This window comes from Aythya ferina (genome assembly GCF_964211825.1).
Source record: "Aythya ferina genome assembly, chromosome: 3".
Lineage (NCBI taxonomy): Eukaryota > Metazoa > Chordata > Aves > Anseriformes > Anatidae > Aythya > Aythya ferina.
The window spans coordinates 14344328-14367684 of record NC_140298.1 but is presented as its reverse complement, the minus strand read 5'-3'; the positions used below and the strand labels follow the sequence as shown (position 1 = coordinate 14367684).

Sequence of the window (23357 nt, the reverse complement as noted above, 5' to 3'; positions counted from 1 at the left end):
ATTGCTTTTTATCTACTGCCTTCCTAAAATGCGATGAAAATTAAGTTGAACAATAAAAAAAAAAAAAGAATGAAATGCACGCAGGAAAACTGCACATACTTCAGCATAGTCAGGTCATTCAGAAATGTAACGCAGCATTCATGCAGCTAGTGCAAATGCCACACATGAAATATTGAATTACATATTGTACAGCGAAGCATAATTAACTGCCAAGTATAAGGCTGTACATGACTTAAGTATCTTTTCTTTTCCTTTTTTTTTTCTCTCCTTTATTTGTTTTTAATATGATCCCTGGGTCATTATTAGAATCCATTAAATCCACAGCCTTCCTCCTTCCTTCTACATTCAGTTTTACAATGCATTTTTTAAAGTAAAGGAGATGGGGAAAAGGAGCAAGCTAGAGACTTGGAGGAGGGAAAAAAGACTGTAAAGCTGAGGAGAGTCCATTTAGAAAAAAATAATATCAATAATAATAAAAGTCTACTTTGTTAATAACATTGAACTGTTCTTTATTTCTAACAGAAGCGTGGATTATGTATTTTCATGGGTTTATGACAATCAGAAAAGAGTTCCACCTGATTTAAATCAAAAATCCATTCTCAGACAGGGGCCAAGATTTTAATGTGTGTATTTCATTTCACATTCTTGTGAAAAGATACTGTCATCATATATCCTGACATCAGCTTTGTCATTGACCTTTCTTTATTCCCCAGCTTCTGCAGTCACACAGACTGAATGAAGAACCACCAGCACCAGTGAGTCACCTCAGCAGCAACCAACCAAGCTGGACGACCCAGAGGGCCAGACCCACAGTCCCCAGATGAGAACCTCTGGTAGGTGCAGCCTGGCTCACAGCATGGACTCAGAACTAGCCCATTCAGGGACCCTTCAGGCCATCATTCATGTTGGAAAAGACCTCCAAGATTGTCTAGTCCAACCTAGCACTCCTAAGTCCACCATTAAACCGTGTCACTAAGCTCTACGTCTACATGTTTTTTGAAGACCTCTAGAGACTTTGAGTAATTCAATCTAGCTAGTTGTTTGTTTTTTTTTTTTTTCAAGTGTGTTCACTGCTTTAATTATCCTCATATAGCTTAGACCCAATTTAGTGGTACATGATTACAATGTGATAGCTGTGCAGTCTCAACGAGGAGCTGTAACCCTCAGTAAAACCTTCTCTCTCTTCTATATGAACTCAAAAGACTGTTTTTACTGTTGCCCCACTTCATTCAACATATATGTGTACAATAGACATATTTTTGCCCCCTTGCACACAAAATAATATTTTCCCCACACTCTGTCCTGCTCTGGTCTATTTCCTTCAGCCTAGAACAGATCTCTCTTCTTTTACTGAGTATAGGTCTGTATGTCAATGCTATTTATGAGTCACTGCAAATAACTACCACAGATAATTTTTTTCTTTGCAGACTGATTTGCAAATGTATTTAAGACCCTGCCAAGAAACATACATTGTTAGAAATTTACTTAAGTTATACTGCTAATTAGAGATTTATAATTAAACTGGACAAAAGCATAGAAAATATACAGTAAGCAGAAAATCTGTCATTGCCAGAAGCAAAGATGATTTAAACAGTCCGTCCTCACGTCTAAAGCCTCTGGCTGGTAATTAAAATATGATATTTGAACATGAACACCAGTTTAGCCATTTAATGATTCCTATTTATGAGTCCAACAGAGAACAGCATTTACTGCATGCAAACTTCATCTTTTTACCCACAAATACGCCAACAGAATTAAAAAAAAAAAAATAAAAAATAAAAATAGCAGCAAACAAAACAAACAAACAAAAAAAAAAAACACTACCATAAACCATTACTAGAAGATCTTTTTAGACAGACATAATAAAATTGCAACAGGAAATTCATATTCTACCAATACCCTACAGATAGGGCAGTTCTGGCAAGTGGAATATTGTGGAGGTTGAGGAGGGAGGATTTGTTTCAATGAACTTTGAATATATAGCCAAACAATAATACAAATGAATGAATCATTTCTTTTTCCGAGAAAGCTGAAAGAATGCTAGATACCATCAAAATTAATGAACCATGAATAGACACATAACAGCTAAGCAAATGGGACTATTATAACATCCTGGGAGGTTTGCTCCATCCCAACTCTGCTACATGCCCTTTCACACCTTGCTGCATGACAGTTGCCCCTCTGGGCATTACTAGCTCAAGAAAATCAATCATCAATGCAGTGAAAATACCTCAAACCTTGCATTGAAAAATAAATGCTAACACCTAGGCTGACTAGGCATTGCAAGTACTTTTCCTCTTGTTTTTCTTGCTGTTATGCTTCCCTACTCCAAACCAGGGCATTGCTATTTTTTAGTTTGCATACTTGAAAATCTTTAGATAAGAAAATAAAATATGAAGTATAAATTGTAGCCTGTTAATCTCATGTAATTAGAAACAGCAATCAAATTTCAACAGGTTACTCAGAAGCATCTCAGAACAGTATTTCTGATGCTTACCTACTTTAGCAGGTAAGCTAAAATTAGCACAAATGTACAAGGATGAGAAATTGTCACAAAAAAATAAAATTATTCAGAATACTCTCAGAGAAAAATTAAATGCATCAACATTCCATCCAATCACGTATTTTCTAAATTATACACACGCCTGCATGTGTCAGCCACTGGGGTGACTAATTTATATTTTGTAACATATGCAATGACTTCACCTGCATTCTCAATAAGAATAGTTACTACTGCAAAAATCGACTCTACTGATTATTCCATGAATTCTCAAAAAAAAAAAAAAAAAAAAAAGTAAATGTATTGGCATCTATATATAACACAGAAATGTTACTTTGATAGAATGCCATGGCAGATTTAGGCACTGAAAAGTCGTACTATTCCAGAATTCAGATTATCTATGCGATTTTAATTTGCCATCCTTATACACATTCTTTATATGTTTATCCCTCCACCAAAGCAGCCCAGTCTCTTATAAAATCAGTACTAAATTTTTTTTGATGAACCCTTTCCATACATAAACTGGACTTTCATGCAGCAGCTGTAGATACCACTACTGTATAACCAGCACTTTTCTGGCCACAGTAGAGAGATTTATTCTCTCCCTACCCTGTAATCAGGCATCATAAGAAGGGATATGCCCTGTTGCGTGGGATGGCTGCACTGCACTCACAAGTATCTGCTGTGGGCAAGAAGAGTGGAGAATGCAGTGCCCAAGATAAATGTATTCCGGGTGCGATACCTGTCACATGACTGGACACCTCTATTGTTTTGCACCATCTTCAAGATGGTTTATTTTGTTCTCCTGTGGTTATATTAAGCTCTGGCATTCACAGGCCCAATTATGATGTATTAGGTGAGAGGTAAGGAGTAAATGGAAAAGGCAGAGGCCACATGGTGGTAGAACCCTCCCAGGTCAGTGAAGAAAGTTGTCATCAACATTGCTACTATCTCATGCATGCCTGTGGCAATGTCATAAGAAATCAAGGGGGAGAAAAGTTTAAAATAGCCTGTTTTCAGTCCAGCTACAATTTTACAGTTCAAGGTTGCAAAGTACATAAAGTTCAAATAAGTAAAGAGATGCGGATCAGAATATATAGAGAAATTCCAAAGTTATTCCTGGTACAGATTTAATAAAAATATCATCTTTTTCACCTGCTCTTTTGAAAAGCTGTGACACTAAGTGGAAAGGCCCCTACCCCCAAATTTTAAGCTTTCATTTCATGGGAATTCCAATACTCATGTGCTGCTTTTCTTCACAGATTGGAAGAAAACAGCATAACAACTTTTCACTAACAAGCATTCAAAAGCCAGCACATTACCTCAATATCAGTGCGATATCAAAAAAAGCTCATGAAACTCACACCCTATGTTTCAGCCTCATTTTCTCATTTACCCTTGTTTATTGAGCAGGTTATGGGATGCACAACCTTCCAAGCTAAAGCTACCAAGCATGTTGAACATTTTCATCCCTATTTTAATTTAGTTTAAAATTCCCAGTAGAAACACTGCCTAATTAGGGCATCCGTTAGAAGTTCATAATGATAAGGTAATGTAAAAATTTCTACTCTAGAATTCAATTAAATTATCTCTGTTAATAACTGGAGAAAAGCTGTAAAATGAACTCTTAAATACATGCTTAGAAACTCCATGCAAGGTCACTGCCTCATAAACAGCACACATAAATTACAGTTTTAGCCTTTCTCCTGTGAAGGGATGTAAGAGCTTGAAATACTCACTAGACAATGCAATTTGCTGTGAACTTTGACATACAGACATCAAGCAAGCTAGTCTGGTTCTATTAACAATTAAAAGTGATTCCACTGCAAATGCAGAATGATTAGCTTCACTGTTTGTTACAGGATGCTTTTGGGTTTTGTCACCTCAGCCTGATTGATTATCATTGCCTGGTCTCAGTCAAAAGGCAGCAATAAACTCCATTTATTAAATCTGTTTATAGTCCTGTCAATTTATGGGTTGATAAAATATGGCTGGGCAGACAGTGACCCGTAACACTTGAAAGTCACAAGGCAAGGGAAAGAGCTGTTTCTGAGCAAACTAAGGAATTAAGGAGTCAGTCAAGAAGAGCAGATCTGTCAGAGCAACATTTCCATTTGCTTTTTTGGTGAGTGAATGAAGGCATTTACCTTGTGTACTTGTATTTTACCTGCATATTTGTATGTGGCATGCAGGTTTTAGCCATTTGATGTCAATTTTGGTGACTAACAGAAGTTCGATATAAGCATGTATATAATTAAATAAGATTTAAAATCATAGTTGCCCTTTTTAAAATCATATCTGTATTTTTCATTCTACAAATCTCATTATTTATGCTAATAGAAATAAATATGGAAGAAAATGAATGTATTCAACTTAAGAAAAAAATTTGTTTTATCTTCAAATTAAAAAAAAAAAAAAAAAAGATAAATCGTGGTATAAAGATCAGCTATTGCTATTGAAGTCACCTCTGTGACTTATGCCAGAAAAAAATATAAAACAGGACATTTCATATTTCTGTGAAAGCTGAGTCAGCCCTTGTGAAGTCAATTGTTTCTATAGCAACGTATGAATCAGGAAGAAGATAACATGTCTGAATGCAGAGAATGAATTTACCTAATATCATCCAATTGCTCTTAGACAGGATATAAAGGCTTACTTGGAAGGGAAAAATCACCCCATTTTAATTACTATGCATTATTTTCAATAACACTGAAAAAAATACTGTATAAAACAGTTGAGTCTAAAAGGAATGTTATCCAGTGCACATTACCCTTGCACTTAGGGTGGTTTGATTTTTATTTCATCACCTTCCAACAACAGAGCAGTGGTATGTGTAACACCTTTTTATGTATTCTCTTTCTCTCCCTGCCATCAAGATACAAATTAGATCTGTATGTTCAGAATTTAAATAAGCGTACACCATGGCACACTGCAATAAACCTAATTACTGTGCAATACTTTATAAGCTTAACCATGGCTGTTATTAAAAAAGAGTTCATGTGCTGGAAATCCTTATTTCCAATTGTTTAGTTGAAAATGAAGATTTGATTTGCCCTGAAATCAAAGTCATCTGATAACACTTGTTAAAACCATTACAAAATATTAAAAATGAGAGGGAAAGGAGTATTAGAATTCATACATTTGTATTTTTCAAAATCTCTTTTAAGATTAAATCACACTGCCCCAAGCAGGAAAACAGTATGTTCAGCATATGAAATACCCACTGCAGTAAGAATATAATCTAGAATTTCCACCCTAATTATCCAACAGCTTTGGAACCACCTTTCTTCTACTGAAGGCACTACTTACAAGTTTCCAACCCACAAAAACACGGTGCAAAAACACACCCTCAGATACCGTACACTCCACTCACATGCTTTCTAGCAGCCAGGCGATGCGCAGCCTGGTGTGTCAACTGAATGAGACCTTATTTGCTGATCTCACACAAGAAGAAAACATGCAGGAAGAACAAAAGCAATGCTCGTTAGTGAGAACAGATAAGCCATAAAATGAGATGCAGCTCACAGACGAGTCATCTATAAACAGATTAGCCAGAGAAGGAAGAGCAAAACAAGTGCAGGACTGCTGCTCAAATGAGAGCCAAAGTATCAGTAAATCGTATCTGGAAGTCCAATGAACATAAACCCTGGTTTATATCAGTCTCCACTAACAAGACTAAGTTGTTAGATTCAATTAATACCACCAGCAAAAGCATAAAATACTCTAGAAGAACACCAACGAAAGTTATTAGAAATTGCACAGATTAGTTAGGTTTCTTTGTGTCAGATGGGCTTCATACACTTCTTCTGATTCTTTAGGAGTCAACAAAAACATTGAATAAATCTCAGAACTGTTAAATTTTAGTAGGGATGATGGGGATATATGGGGACACAAATCAATGCCTTTGGCAGACTGAGGAACCTATTTTCCCCTTAGCAAAGGAGATCAGCACTTCAAACATGCTTGCCACCCTGCAAAAAAAAAAAAAAAAAACACCACAAACACTGCACAGGATCCTTTGCCCTGCCACATCCAGCCTAATACCCAGTGGTGCTCAGCTCTAGTGCATCAAGGACCAGCAGCAAGGCAAATTTCTGGAAAGAGCACAAGCAACAGAGCAAGGAGGGGAACAAGCAAGTCTTCCCACAGCCACAGGCCATGCACACCAAAACTGCAGCTGCCTACTCTAAGTAGTTAATGGACATGCCAGTTATGATACTCAGGATACATACCCTTTTTAGTGGGAGGAAGCAATGAGGAGAGATTAGTTAGAATTCAGTATGATTTGGTGCTGTGCTTCCCAGATGCATCTCATCATGTAGAAAATTAGCAGAATGCCTGACACAAAGACATATCATCCTAAAGCTTCGTCCCTGTGGTCAGCCACAGAGAACCATCAACAATTCCCCTTCTTCCCTTGACACAAACATGCAGTATAAATGTACGTGAAAAATAGAGGTGCTTTAGGGTCTCCTGGGTAAAATAATTGCAAACCAAAATACTGAAAATGCATCAGGTGGAGGAGCCGCACTAACCAGCAAGGAAAGAATACTTCCTAGTTTCCTATCACTTAGTGGAGCTTCACAGATGTTGTGGGAGAAAAAAAAAAAATAATCCACCTAAGAAAAACATTGCAGCAATGGCATATTATGACTATGGCAAATCAAAAAGCAAAATAAACCACGCTCTAACTTGCAAACAGGCTGAATACCCTCAACTCACAAATGTGAGGTTCCTCCTCACCACCAATAAACCTCTGAGATTACATGGTGCTGCCTGCCTGTGATAACCAATTAGAACACAGAAAGCAAGAACAAGACAGCAGTATCATGACCAAATTTTGTCTGCCTAGCAGCAAATAAAAGAAGATGTAAAATTAAAAAAAAAAAATAAAATAAAATAACAACTCTAAAATATACATATATATGCACACATTGTATATGCAGTAAAGGAAGAGGCATTAGAGTGAATGGTGTTCTATGCAAAAGATGCACGTGGTAAACTGCACATTGCAAGAGAAACCATGAATGCAGCAGACGTCCAACAGCTTCCCACAGGTTTATTGCGAAAAAAAGAAAAAGGTACACCACAACATGGGGCAATGCAGATATACATGTAGAATAAATATAAACGGACAGTAAGTCTTCATTTCCACCTGCCATTCTGAAAATGGTAGCCACAAATGAAAGTGTTTGCATGATTTTTTGAGTCATCACCACACCCATATCAGACATGCAAACAGCTCCCCAGCAGGTATTAAAGATTTAAAAAGCCTTTAAAAATTGCTGGTGAATTAGAGTGAAATTCCTCCAAGTTTCAGGAAGATATGTTCAACAGCAGAGCTCCCTTTCAAATAGTAAAATGGAAGTCAGCAAGAGGGGACTTCATACTTGTATGTTTTATAATTTTGTTGCAGTGTAACTGTTTATTACATCTATTTTCTTTCATAAGAAATGTGAAAAGAAATCTATACGGGATAAGACTGAAGCCACATTAGTTTCCAATGCCAAGATGACTTCTGGCAAATTATGAAAGCATTTATTCTTTCATACTGTGAGCATCTTTTGCTGGTATGATGGTTGTGAAAGGAGCTTCTAAATTACAAAGTTTCAGCCCAAAATATCTTTTGCTATTTGGTGTTGGCTTTGCTCCAGGACAAACCCACTAGGAATCCAAGTAGGAAGCCAACAAACTCTGTCTTAGAATAGAGAATACTTTTCAAGGTTCAGACCTCTCAGTGAAGTGTTTCTGGCTCAGAAACATGTTAATTGCTGAACATTTGTTTCAGTAGTCATTTCTAGCTGCTCCACTACTGAAAGGTACCACCATGTAGCTGTAGGTGCAGTCAGATTTCAAATAAACTACAAAACCAGCATCACCACAACCATGTAGAATTGAAACACCACCTCTGAGCAGCTGGGACCGTTCCTGGTGGCCTGCACGCTGTCCCACAGAGACAGAGCTTACACCCCACTGAGATTCAAGCTGAAGTATGTGTATTACATTGTACAGATTTGCGTACTACCAAAAGGGAAGCTGATTCAGATGTTCATGAGAAAACTGCATGGTGACATGACGATACTAGCTGGCTTTAGGTAATACCTAATTCAGTTGAATACCAGAACTGATCATCATCCAAAGCCCACTTCACTGTTTACTAGAATTTTAAGTCCATTTATTTTAGAAAAAGTGAGGCATCTACAAACATGGGGTACGCATTGGATAACTTATCGAAAAGCTCAATACAGATACTGAGAAGAGCAAAGCAATTTTGCAACTCCCATGTCCACACAACATGAAAACACACAGGGAAAAAAAGTTCTGCAGTTTCAAAAGCTGATGTACCCCTCCCAGTTCTATTGATCTGTTAGTAGTCAATCCACAGCTCCTGAAGTTCATTCCTTATTTATACCCTCAGCACTTAGCTAATGAGTTGGATTTAAAGTTAGATCATTTATATACATCACTGTCAACATGTCAGGAATACCTGCCTAAGCCACAATGCCTTGGTATTGAAAGGCAAGACATGAAAGCTTTGCTCCACTCTAGTTTTACTCCAAATCTGTCAGAAGTTGCTAGTCAGAAAACAGAAATAATTTTCATGCCTTTTTTTTTTTTTTTTTTTTTGATCTTATAACAATCAAAATGATAACCATGCTTTGTCACCACAGGGGAGAAGTAAATACTGGCATTTGTTTAACAAGCTTATCCCTGCATACTTTACTGCCTAAGGTTTATGTCACTGAGTTAGACAATAGAAAGTTTTCTAGATTTTTTTCTGCTGCTCAGTAGTGTTCTATTCACTAAGAAATCTTTCCAAATTTTCCCACTACAGGGAAAAATTTAATATGTGAATTTGGAAAAAGTAGTTCATTGCAGAAAACAAATGTTCACTGAAAAGCCACAATACTAAAAATTATTTCTGGTCAAGAAATTTTCTCACAACAGTTTGATGTTCTTCAGTCAGAAACTAGTAAGAATTCTGCCTTCCTCAGGCCAACCTAGCATGTCCATTTTGCTTCATTCATCTACTGCTACAAATCACTTTCATTAGCATTCATCTACTACTAAGAATCATACTCTACGTCCATTTTGCTCCATTTGTCTACTGCTAAGAATCACTGAAGGTACTTCCTGACAGTCTATTACTACAAAGAAAAACAATACTTCTCAGGTCTCAAGAGAGACACAGAAGTCTCGAGAGGCACAGCATTGAAATTCATGCTTGATTCCATCTGCAGGAAAAGCTATCCCACTGGAAAACTGAACCATATATCAGTTATATCACATTCCTTCTGGAATTTTTATTTATAATTAAAATTTCACATTTTAATGGCAGAAAACTATCACAAACTACAGGGCATAAGAGATGAAAGTTAAGCAAGATCCTGTAGATTAAAATACCTGAAACTAGCTAAGTGTAGCTTAGCCAGCAAGAGAAAAAATACATTTGTATTACCAGTAAACTGCAGGTAATGTGATGATCTATAATGCAGGAAACTAAATACTGTTTGTATATGATGTGCCCTGACAACTCTCTTCTTTGTCTTCCTTTTTTAAAAAGAAACTAAGGACGCATAAATTTCTCATGGTACCTTGCAGAATTTGCAGGAGAGTGAGTGAATATGTGCACATATTTATTTATATATATAAATATAAAGAAATCATGCATCTCCACTGGGCTAAACAGGACTTTCAATAAGCAAGCACCATGGGAAAACGTCCTGCTTCTTCATTATCCTATATCAAAGAAGCCTGCAGGTTATATGAAGGCTTCAAGCAATTCTACCCTCATTTATATCCTTCAGATAAAAGTTAGTAATAAATTATATCAGCAAGGAGGTAGAAACTTAAAGCCTCAACAGCACTACAAATGGTACATAGATCTTTAAAAAGCAAAGGATATTTCAATATTAACACAGATTGTAAAGTTGTATCTCTTGCAAAACTCATGACAAATAACTATTTTTTTCATAAAGCATTACACATGATCTGAGGCATAACATGTAAATATATTAGCAACATATTGACTGAAGTGCTACTTCTACAACTTTTTCTCAGAAGCGTGAGGAATCATGAAATATTAACAACAATAGTTAAGTATTTTCCCCCAGTATGCCACTGCAATTTAAGACTCCCGGTTTCTAAGCATATATTTTTTCTTCTTCCTTAATAATATATGACTATTTTTCCATTAAGTACTCAGCTGCATCCATTTACAATTCTGAATGGGAGTTTCAGCAACTCCAGTGTTGCTCCACCTCTTTCTTTAGGTACCTTTCTATTACATCTCACAATTTAGGAGATGAAATTCTTTACGTAATGAATGGTGAGAAGTCAATGGGGGAATTCAGAGCATCTGTGTTAGATGCATGAGTTGGTTGGTATGAAGGCCTCTCTGAAGTGCTGAAATTTGAATGATTTATTCAAACAGCAAACACATTAACGAAGATTATTTCTATTCAAGACATTAAATCCAAGAAAAACAAGAAGTTGCTTGAATTGTAATTTTCAAAAGGATCAAAAGTACATCGCTATATATATGGTGCAGCTTTCTGTCTACTTCATTGATGTTGTTCACTGGTTTTTAATAATCACAGGTTATTTTATTTCCATTCTTATATTCTGTCCTTTACAGTGAAAGCCACTAACAACAAGGAACTTGGCCATCCTGTTAAAGCTGGTGAAATGCAGGTACCTCTTGGATTAGGTCAGTATTTCCACATAAAACCATTCACTTCAGAAATGAGAGGACAGAGGTACAGGGGTAAGGATTTTGAGCCTGGGCAGAACTGTCCAGGACTAAACAGGTTTTGGTTTCTTCTCCAAGGCCGACAGAGAAGAAACATGACCACACTCAACATATATGCCTTTCAGCATGACAGTATCATAACAGCAATGCAACAGGGAAACAAACATTTTGTTCTCCAGTCAACTCAGATAAGAAAAGGCATGCCATGTTACAAGAAAGAGTACTAACAGAAAGATGAAGAGAATTCTTTCAACTGCTAAAAGAAAATTACACAATTCCCTGCTATAGGAGAGAGCTGCTCTCTCTTAGGAGAAAACAAGCACGTTTCCACCAGAGCCCAACTCATACAGATGCAAGTTCAGAGACCAGCATACAGTTTCTTTATTTTTCTCTACAAATAACCCTTTACACCTTTGTTTGATTTAAGATCTTCTTCAGTGTATCAAAATGTCAGTTTTCATACATGAACATAGTAGTTATACAGTGAAAATCAGAGGTTTGCTACAGCTTTAACAGCACAGTCTAAGTAGGAGGTGTAGCCTCAGCAGAAATAAAATGTCAGCAGAACCTTTCTATTCCTGTCCAGGTAGAAATAATTCCAGTAGCAAGAAGTATTTTAGACTGATCATCCAAAGCACTAGAAGATGATGTGTTAGAAGATTCAGGTACACTGGCATTGGCTAAATGTGTTCCTAGTGGAGTAAAGCAAACACCTTCAGTACTGGTTTTTGCAACAGATCAGTACATAGCAGCCCCTCTTCTAACCAACCTCAGACTTTGATTTTGCCACCAAATCTTTCTAGTTTTGAATGCAGTGCTGATTTTCAACTTTAGTGCTCTATGCATGGAAACCCTGGCATGTTTTTCCTTTAACAAAGGAGAGTAGACACACCCATAATATCTCTTAGTTAACCTACATATTGCCCCTTAACCATCCACTCTCTCCTGCAGGGCACTCAGCAGCATCACTTCCAGTGAAACATATAGCAAGAAGTTTGACCATTAGCTTAGAGCAAGACACCAAAATGTATCTGCCCCCAGTATGATCACCCAATTCAAATTTACTCTGTATGCCAGCTTGCCATTTTGAGCTGGATATGGATAGTGATTTTCTAGGTGGAACTTCTCTTTGGTTTACTGAAATTGTATTTAGCACTGAACTCTGCTGCTATTGCGATTGTTCTAGGAGATGTCAGCCCCTGACAGCTGGAGGAATATTACTGCTGTCTGCAGTATGTCTTGCCTTCTCATAAATGCCCCCTTCCTCAGGGAGACAACAGTACACTTCCAGCTAAACAGCTGCGCTGGTGGCAATGCTGTCATTCCTTCTATCAACTGACAGTAGCCATGTTGCTCAATGTTATATTTAATAATAGTTAAAAAAAAAAAAAAAAAAAAAAAAACACACGTAACATACCAGCAGCAACCAACATATAGTTGACAGTACTTTGCTGATTATTAAAATCCATAGCAATTATTTATTTTGCCCCTTGATTGTACAGGACAAAGACATACCTGTTATTTAACTCCAAATCAGTAGCTGTAATTTATGACACAGGCACTAGCACGCTCTTACTGCAACAAAACTGTCAGCATCAGTGCTCAGGTAAGTCGGATCTACAAACACTCATCTGCCAGAGAAAAACAAGTAGTGACAAGTTAAATAAAGCAAGGGTGCAGGGGTGAGGGGGAAGAGGGAGGACAACAAATATTTTACCTCATCCAACTAGAATGGCAGAGCCTGCTTTCTCTACTGTAAAACCAAAAAGCCCGAATGCTGGCATTTCCCACATTTCATTTGAACTCACGTACACACAATTTCAGCTCTCTCCTTTCATGCAGCAGTAGTCACACAGACAAATGCCTAGTCTATTATCAACAGAGGGGGAAGATCAGGAACGTTTTCTAGCACAAATTCAGATCTTCCCAGGACCCTGGATTTTCCCAGAAATTAAGTAGATTTCACTGTCTGACTTGTACGTAGAAAGATCACTCAAGCTACAATGGAGCTGTAGGATCTGGCTCACATACATATTACTTCCTAGTTATTTGGGTTCTGGCTGCTGTTCACTTTTAGGCTGGAAAAAACGATCAGATGAATAAGTAGATTTTGTTGCTATGTTTTTTCATCTCCATAAAAGACCTTGCAAACCTATCAAATGAGAAATTCAAACGTGATGCCCTGTGAGATGCTGCAGACTGTCACCCCAGAGGGACATTTCTCAGTGACCAAGGAGCAAATTGAGAAACAGTATGACCAACAATCGGGGGTGTCTCCTTGAAACTTTACATGGTATCCCAGCAGTGAAAAGGTAGCTTTAACAGCTACCAAGTCTACAGCTTCCTGGGGACAAAAATAGCCATTAAGGGAGAAAAGTGTGGAAAAGGCGGATGACCTGGGTGCCTCTGATCCAAGAGTGGCGACAGCTGTAAACCAGAAGCCAATGCAACTGGATTACAACAACAGTTTAAACTACTTCAAAATCCACAATTTTGACAATGATTCAAAATCCACATTTTTTCCAGCACCCTGCTTTATTCCCCTTATCAACCTACCAGTTTTATCTTCATCTATATTTTTCACTAGTGGGAGAACAAGCACTTTTAAAGAAAAGAACATCCTGAGTTGGAAAGGACCCACAAGAATGAAGCAAAGCCAATCTTGTTCACTAAAATGCTGAAGCACTAAAAACCAGTGCTAGCAATGCTGTATAATCCCAATCTATATTTAGCAAAGCTAAATCCTATTTTTGGATTCAAATGTGTAGTATCAACGAAGCTAAAGAACCAATTACATCCCCGATGTCATTATCGCAGTGACAGGATAATAAAAAGCACAGCAACAGACTGTCATTGATCAGCTAATCGGACATGTTTCTAGATGTTTGGTTATCATAAACAAACTACAGTGCAGCTGAATCCTTAAATCTTTTCTTTGTTAAAATTCTTTATTCCTATATGCCTGCAGTTTTACAGATTAAATTAATGCTCCAATCCCGTTCCAAAGAACCTGACTGTACTGCTTATAGATGTTATATCGTAAAATGATGAGCATTCATTTTACACTAGGTTGTCTGGTAGTCACTGGCTTTTCCATTGCTTTCCATAGTGGTATTTTTGGAGACTAAGAGTACATAGGAAGATACTGTTATTGGGAACAAGAATACTTTTAATTGTTTTTTTGCTTGTTTGTTTTTCACCACAGTACAAGGACAAATTATAGGACACAAAAAGTCACAGCACTCAATCATCTTTTCAGTCCTGGCTAGAATCAATAAGAGGCTGTGAATGACCACTCTTCTTCTGACAATGCAGCTTCCAAAGGAGAAAAAAAAAAAAAAAAAAAAAAAAAAGAGAGAGAGAGAGACAGAAAGAAAACACTAATCACTGTAAATCAATAGAGTAATGAAATCTTTTTCCTTTGGAAATAACAAGAAGGGCACTTTATTTAATCATAATTTGCCACAGTCTAGACTCACTTTCTACCTCAATTCATGTACACACATACAGAGAAAAAGCAGCCTTCCACACCAGCACCACACACTGGTATATCTTAGGAGACTTTTCCTTTCCAAACACATACACATACAGATGACACATCTTTCTCTTCTCTCAAGGATATTTTCAAAGACAGACCAAGGGCATTTCAGGAGATACCTAGCTCTCACTGCTATGCCACTTGTTTCTTTTTATAAAGAGCTTTAACCTGTGTTTTTCTGCTAATAAAAGCTGGATTGTAATAGTAACCAGTTCTGTACTAAAGATCAGATGTTTTCATAAAACTGATTTTTAGCATTTTTTCCTCTGTGTGTACGAAGGAAAACAAAGAGGGGAGGGAATCAGGGCAAAGACTAAAAAAATATTTCTCTGGTACTCTTATAGATAGCATTAGTGGTATTGACCAGAGGAAAACGTCATAGATACCTATCCCATCTAGTTCAAATACAGGAGTTTTGTAAGAATGGAGATCCCACAAATTCTACAGTCCAAAAGACTAACTGAACACTTTTTTTAGTGCTTTTAAGGGCTTTTAAGGTTCAAGAAGGCTTACACAGGTCCAAGAGCTGTATTATACCTGTATTCTGTGCCTTTATGTTTTCAGACAGAATGACACAGCTTCTAAACAAAACAAACCATTTCTGCTGAAGTGACCCAATCACAGATTATAGCTGGGATGCAGAGGTTAAATGTGACTGGTTTAGGCAAAACTGGTTGAACTTTAGGTCTTTTGTTGCTTGCCAAAATCCACAGCTTCAGTAAGTCCTAGTAACCAACCCTCTTTTGAAAAAGAAATAAGCAATGTTCTCTCTTTCACTGGTAGAATATAAATGAGCTCCCATCTCAAGGCTGACTAAAACTGCAAAATAAATTATTTAAAAAAATACGTCTGTACCATTTAACTCCTGCTTCCTCTATTAGAATGTTCGTCTGCCTTTTCTTACACAGTCATGGAAAAGAAGTGACAAAAAGGAGGAGGTAGGGGGATGGTAACAGGGCAATAGGCTGACACTGCATCATCAACCACCATCTTCTGCCTGGGCCCTGCCCTCTGAAGCAACACAATGGCCCTTGGGCAGACAGTCCATACAGAGACTTGAGGGCCAGCAAGCCCAATGAGGGCAGCAGAGGAACTTGATACCAGCCCAGATTCACAATGGTCCTAATGAGCCCATTTCACCAGTGAAAAGGTGTTAGGCCAAATGACAAGTGAACAGCTCTGCAAATCATGAGATGAGCTTCTTTTCCAGATTTTTCACTGCTCTGTATCTGAGGTAAGTGCCTGCCTGTTCTCCTCTACTCTGCCCCTCACTTATGTCTGTGGCCTGGGTCATCTATTGTTGTAGGGCATGTCCTCCTCATCATCTGTGCTGTTGTTGCCTACCCTAACAATGCCATCTGCTATTTCTTTCCCCGTGCTCTGCATGTCTCCCTGCGGGGATAAGACAACAGCAGGAACAGACAAGGGAAACCCACGCTCGTCCAATTGCTAAAGGAAAGGTTGAGATTGCGTCTATATTCTAGGTGGTGTTTTTTGTTGTTGTTGTTTGTTTTTTGCAAAGCCAAGTTAACAGAGGTCTCTCAGGGGAACGGCAAAAAGGACAAGGCACAAAGTTCTCAACCACCAACATCATGACAGCTTACAGCTGCATCAGTGGAAGTTCAGATCAGATATTAGAAGCAAGTTCTTCACTGGAAAGGTGGTCAAGCACTGGAGCAAGCTCCCCAGAGAAGTGGTCATGGCCCCAAGCCTGTCCACGTTCAAGAAGCATTTGGATAATGCTCTTAGATATATGGTTTAACACTTCGGTTGCCCTGCATGGAATCAGGGAGTTGGACTTGGTAACCTATGCTGACTCTGTGGTTCTACATTAGGATTACCTGCAGACACTTCCACCGTTACAAAACTGAAGCAGCCAGGCTGATCTGTTTATATTATTCTAATTTTCTACTTGTTTTCATACATTCATATCAGAATAGCTGAACCATTTTGCTATTCTTCTTGAATACCCCCTCAAATTCATACAAATATGAGGAGTTTCCTGAATACTTCTCACAATGAGGCCTTCAACTCCCTAGCCATGCCATATTTTGTACTGTTTAAGCACAATTGTTCAGTTCAAGAAACACACACAACCAAAATTTAGAAGTATTCGATAGCCAGCAACACAGTAAAGGTCACCACCCCCCTCTTAATATTTTCACTGGTTACGCCTGACAGAATACAGCTATCCAGCAGTCTGACACACAGCAGCCTGACAAGGCCACCTGAGTGCAAGCTGGATTTCTCACCTACCACCACAGCCTGATCAGGTTGTCTGACGGCAGTCTAGAAGGCTGAGATCAAATGGCTCCTAAACCACACATGAATTGTATATTAATTGCTTGAGCATATGGTCAGCAAATACCAGCTTGCTTCTTTTGCACTGGAAGCTTTTCTGACCAAATGACAAATGTCTGCAGTTATTAAGCCATCTCTAGGAAGTCTTTCTATTATCTATACTCTTTCTGTCATCTCACTCTCAAGACCTGACAAAGCTGTGGGAAAGGAACTTGGATACTTCCAACAGGCAGTAGGCTTAACTGAATGTTATTAGGGAAAACCTTAACCCCATGAGTACAGTGCCACACAGTCTCCTGCATGTTTTGGCCTTTTGCTAGCAGCCCCTGCTATGCACATAGATGCATTTCTACACTCATTTAGAAATAGTGTCATGCATCAACCACAGTGCTCTGAGATCACACCAGGCTTCAACATTTGCATTGGAATAACACAGTGTTCCGATTCAGCAGACCCCACAACCTTTCCAGAAAGGTTGCTTTGTTCTTTCTTCAATGACTCGTAACTTCTCTATAGTGTCATTTTATTGCAAACAAAAGTCCTGCTGTGCTCCATGGCTAGGAGCATGCCTCCTGCTTTCTGTCAGGCGATAAGCCTAAATGATCAAGTAAGGAAAGGGACAAACCTTTCCCGGTTCACATTCAATCAGAGAGTGGAACTATCTGGTGAAACTCATCATCAATCTGTCACATAAATATCTTCCCTGAAGTTGCTTCTCTTCTTTCTTCTTTCTTCTACAGGTTTACATGACAATAGTAAAAACAGCTCCTAGTGTGTCAATAAAAAAAGAAAAAACCCTTCCTTGATAAATATCAGCAATAAATATCAGCAATCCAATTTTTCTCCCTGTGCACATCCTCAAGTCATGCTGAATTTCCCTCCAATTAATTCCATCAAGATCTTATGCAGACCTTGAACAATAACATTATTCATTACAAAATTATGACAGTCACTCTGCAGTATTTGGAAACAACAAGTTAGATACTAGACACTGCAGATCCTCATGTGATAGAGAAAAGATTAAAGACAAAAATCAAACAACTGACTTTGTATATGGATAGTAAAGTCCTGGGCAAGCAGCATCCCAAATGGCCAGAAATTGCCTTGCAGAATTGCTAACTGAAAGTTTCCACAACGTTCAGTATTTTTCATTATCTGCTAGCTCCTGAGATCACATGGTTTCATTGCAAATCTTAGGTTTCATTATGGAAATATCTGTTCCCAAAACCCATTCAGGAGAAGCTCATGATGATAAATTCTATCAGCTCGTACTACAGAGAAATAAAAAATACTAGAAATATATTATATTTTGAGTTTCAGTGTAGCACAATACTTTCCCTACTTGTTCAAACACACAGATACCACCTATGTAGTCACTTGCTCTGTAACAATAAAGCCACTTTTGATCTTCAGTGCCTTTGTACTATTGTATTTTCAGGCCTGCATGTTTATATTCTTGTCTCTTGAACCAGCTCATACTGGAGTCTATAGCAGCTTGACCAATGAAAAACTAAATCAGGAAGTCAAGATCTGGTGTGCTTACTTTAAAATAAGATTAGCTATTTCTAGATTATTTACTGTTAAAGTGTCTTCTGGGGAATTTCTGAGCTAAAACAAGTAGTGCTTTTACTACTGCTAAAATATCAGCTCACAAAGGCAGACCATATATAAGGCCCAGTACAGGAAAGCCATACCTGAAGCCTCAACCTTGCTTCTTACCAATGCAGAAGCATTGTTTCCATTTGTTAAACCATGGAAGTGATCTAAGCCTGTTTTAAGCAAAGAAGAAAAAAAAAACATATTGCCCGGTGAGGGGTAGGAGGGAGGGAAGTTGTTAGAGTGCTGGAAGCCAGGCTACAGACCTGCCAGACTCCTTAGACATCTCAGGGGAACAACATTGTTATGAAAGGCAGGCTGAAGTACATTTCTTCAAGAAGAAAATGTTCTCAGAGAGTGAGATCATCAGCAGGGCAAAGGCAGGGTGTTTTTTTCCTGTGAAACCAGACAAGCTGCACTGATCTATTCTAGGTGAAAATCTCGCCCCTGGCTTTCACCCAGTTCTGAGGAAGAGATGAAACTGTAGCAGTTTCAAATGGTGGCAAGGATAAAAGAATAAGGGGAAGAAGAAGAAAAAAAAAAAAAAAAAAAAAAAAAAAGTGATGCAATCCATCCAGAGGACTTAGAGCATTTTAAAGATGATGCAGTTACAATGTGCTTTCAGAGTACATGATTTATTTATGGAGCACAACATCCACAGACATGTCGTAACATCCAGTTTTAAAATAATAATGATTTAAAAAAAAAAAAAAAATCAGAACAACAAACACATAGAACTGTTGCTTGCTGAGAACCAAACATAACCTGAGGATTTATTTTTAGTTGGCTAAAAGAACACCAGTTCACAAGGACATGCTATACATACTGCATTCAGCTATGAAATGTTAAATAAACTTTATCTTCTTTAGTGTGGAAGACTGACAAGCTCCACTTTCCTTGACTTAATCATCTGAACCTATGAAGTATATGCACAGAATCACACAGGCTGGAGAAGAGCTCTAAGATCATTTAGTCCAACCTTTAACCTAGTACTAAACTCCACCACCAAACCACACTAAGTTCCAACTCTACACATTTCTTGAAGACCTCCAGGAATGATGACTCAACCACTTCCCTGAGCACTCTATTCCAATGCCACGCAACCCTTTCGTTAAATAAATTTCCCCTAATATCCAGTCTAAACCTCCTAAACTCTATCCAGCCTAAATTACCTAAACTTTAGGTGATTTCCCCTTGTTTTATCACTTGGTGCACATAGCATAGAAAGTTGTATATATGCTTCTAGTCTATTTCTTACTACATCCTCAAAACTCTTTATATACTGGAAAAAAAATTGAATTCATATCAAAATCATCCACCTCATGTTAGAATTATCTAATTGCATGGAAGATGCATATTTAAAAAAAAAAAAAAAAAAAGTCTTGAGGGGAAAAAAAGCAACCTTCACATGCTGGATTAAGGTGAATGACATTATTCACAACTTGTACATCAAATCACTTTTTCTTCCTTTTTCTAAATCCAAAGTAAAGTCCAGTGGGCACCTCTAAATTCTGTTACTGTGTCTCTCTGCTAACTTTAGGCATAAATGTACATTGACAGACCAAGACCTCAAAAAGAGCCAAGGAAGATTAAAAGTATTCCAAAGTTTGCTTTCATATAAAGGAGAAGTCATCATAAGAATCCTTTAATTTTGCATAACTAATGATAATGTTACTCCCCATTTCCCAAACACTAGCTGCATTTTTGCTCTCATTACACACAAAAAAAAAAATAAAAATGTAAATTATTGTGGGTCTTTTTTCAAGTTAAAATAATCATGTTGAGCTTGGCATCTTTTATTATGCCCTTGCCTTTATCATGTAATTATCATTTGCCCCCAAAAATAGTTATTTTTCTTCATTTAAATGCATAACAACAAAGTAAATGCAGAATTGCAGGGGGAGGAGAGGAAGGGCAAAACGTTGAACAAAGAACTTCCTTTCCTGTAGAAGATGCTCAGAGTAGCCTAAACAAGCGTCAACAAAATTCCTAGACTTTATATATATATATATATATGTGTGTGTGTGTATGTATACATATTGCTTCTGCACCAAGAATTTTACAAGGTGGAAAACTGACAGCATGCAACAGTAACATGATTTGTGGTAATATCTAATATTTTGAATTCATGGGGGAACTAATTCTGAAGGCTATTTAATTCCTTTTTATAGGAAAAATCTCACGTAAGTCAATGAGATTGTGTGGGGTGAATTTAACAACTGTAATACTAAACAGAGAAATACCAGGTAGTCCGTGAGATAAAAGAATATTACTTCTTCAGAACTGCTCTTGAAACAAAGGCCAAAATTATCAAAAACCTCATATGGGTTCAAATTTCATTATAATTTGAAATAAACCAAGTTTCAAAACAGTTCTTGAAGTATATCAAACTTTTAAGCAGTCAGACTTATTTATACAAGTAGACACAGAAGTCAGTGCATAGGCTTGCACAACATTAATTGTGATAAAATTAATGGTTTCCGCTTCTTCCCGTTGTTTTTGACTGAACTGTATTTTTTAGGAGAGATCAAAAGAAACAAAGATCATAAGAGTTGACGTACTGTTTAGCAGTGTTACACTTAGATGAGCATCCTAGCAGCAACAAGAAGTGCTTCAGAGAAAAAGTGAAGATAGTGGGCTGTTCAGTGACACTTGGAGTCACAGACTCCAATTGATTCTGCTTCTTTTAATGACCAAGATATAACTAGTTAGTACAGAAAAACATGAGCATGGTACAAACCCTCCATGTGATCTAACAGAATATTTCCCTTAAGAAACCTTGCAGTAGATATTTGGAAATAGTTTGTTCTCGAGGAAGGTTTCTTCTAGAAACTCCAGCGGTTAGACACTTAGCTTATCCCTGAAGCATGAGAATTTATACCTCTAAATACCCCTCCTTTATTGTAGTATTTAATTACATCATGACTGTCAGCACTACCAAATTACAAGCTGTAAAATGCGTTCCTCTTGGAGTTTGTTGTTCTTTTTTGTTGTTGTTGTTGTTTTGGAGGTTATGAGGGAAGAAGGAGATCTGTCTTACAAGCTATTAATGTCACTTGTATCTCCAACTGATAATTCCCCCCCCCAAAAAAAAGGAACACACTCTTTCATGTATCTATCATCTCTTTCCTCAGTTGTTGTTCTCAACCTTTCCTGTCTTGTCATGAGTTTTCTCCTCCATGTACTGAATACCCCTGGGTTACATTGGAAGATGTAATACAGCATTACTGGGAAGTTCCCTTTATTGACTATTCTACTCTTAGTGTATACTCATCTTTCATCTGCTTTGTCTCTGAGTCTGATGTGGCTTCTCCAAGCAAAGAATAAACATTTAAAAATCCAGTCATTCTAAAAACCACAGGTTTAGAAACCCCATCCCTTTACCCCCCTGGCACTTCTTAATTTGACTTGATACCATATAGTCTCTTCACCTAGTCTGAACTCATGCCAAAATTGCTCAGTGTCCTCTTGACTGTAAGTAAAGTTATCAAATACTATCATCCAATTTTCCAATTTTATTCATATTTTGGAAAAAAGGGGATTGAGAGCAATGCACCACTGATGCACAGCTTAGCTGATATATGATATTGACCTTGGATTAAATATTTATGTTTTCTTCCCTTCTAGAGAGTGTCTGATCCATAACAGTACTTTGACCATCTCATTAGGACAACTGGCATCAGTAACACTTCGCTGTGAAGGACAGTTTGTGGGATACACGCAGAAATCTCTGCAGGGTTCACTCAATGCAACAACTGACACCACCTAAAGCATGCAGTGGTTGCAGCAGTCTCTTCTGTGCTTTGCCACAGGAAATGTAAATTTTAAATATCGCAGCCTGAACGTAGTGTTAGGAGGTGTCTAACCTCCCACCCCCTGCAGTGGTCTGCTGCATCCACAAAGTAGTGAGCTTAAGTTGAGGCACCAGTGTTAGCAAAGCTGTAGAGACCCACACCAAAACCAGTAAGCTCTACAGAGAGCTCCCATGCAGCTGTGTACTGCTTCTACACTTACAGGGTGAATTGCTCCAGTAGCTCACGCATCTCTGTGACACAGTCTGCAGCCCCAAGCAGCAAGGCTTCATGATACCAAAGAAGCAACACCTGACTTGCCTCAGTAAGGAGCAACACTGTTCCTTCCCCACATTATTCTTCCACTCATTAAGATTTCCCTGGAAGCATATAAAAGTCTCACAACATGCCCTTTGGTGTACTAAATACCAGAGCTGTTCAAAATAATCTGTTTTTCTGACATTAAAAAAATAAAAAAAAAAAAAAAAAAAATCCTTAATCCTTCTGCCACAGAAGTTTCTTTCTCATGAAGCAAAAAAAAAAAAAAAAAAAAAAAAAAAAAAAAAAAAAAAGATTGATCTTTTAAGAAAGGATTTCAGTATCCTAGAAGCACATTTCCTGCACAAACTCATGCCTTAGTCAGAGCTGTACTGGTTGGCCCTCTAGGGAGCATCCTACAGCAATTTCTGCTGGCTTTCTCAGATAGGATCCGGTCACACCACCTTATTCCCCAGCCACATTTTGTGGTTTTATTGTCACATTATCTGCATTCCTGCTCATGAAAAGGAATGGGCAGACATTAGTTAATATGCCCAGACTCAAACAACAAGTTATTGTCAAAGCCTGGAGCAGGATATTTTGCCCCACTTCCTTTTTCAG

General features: G+C 37.8%; 1 long non-coding RNA gene across 1 annotated transcript in view; it reads right to left on the bottom strand.

Annotated features, from left to right (window-relative positions):
• Positions 1–23357, bottom strand: part of LOC311433680 — a 476332-nt gene that overhangs the window by 419654 nt on the left and 33321 nt on the right. Inside the window, exon 2 of the long non-coding RNA XR_014690896.1 lies at positions 12768–12883. This is a non-coding gene — a long non-coding RNA (uncharacterized lncRNA). The remainder of the gene's footprint in view (positions 1–12767; positions 12884–23357) is intronic.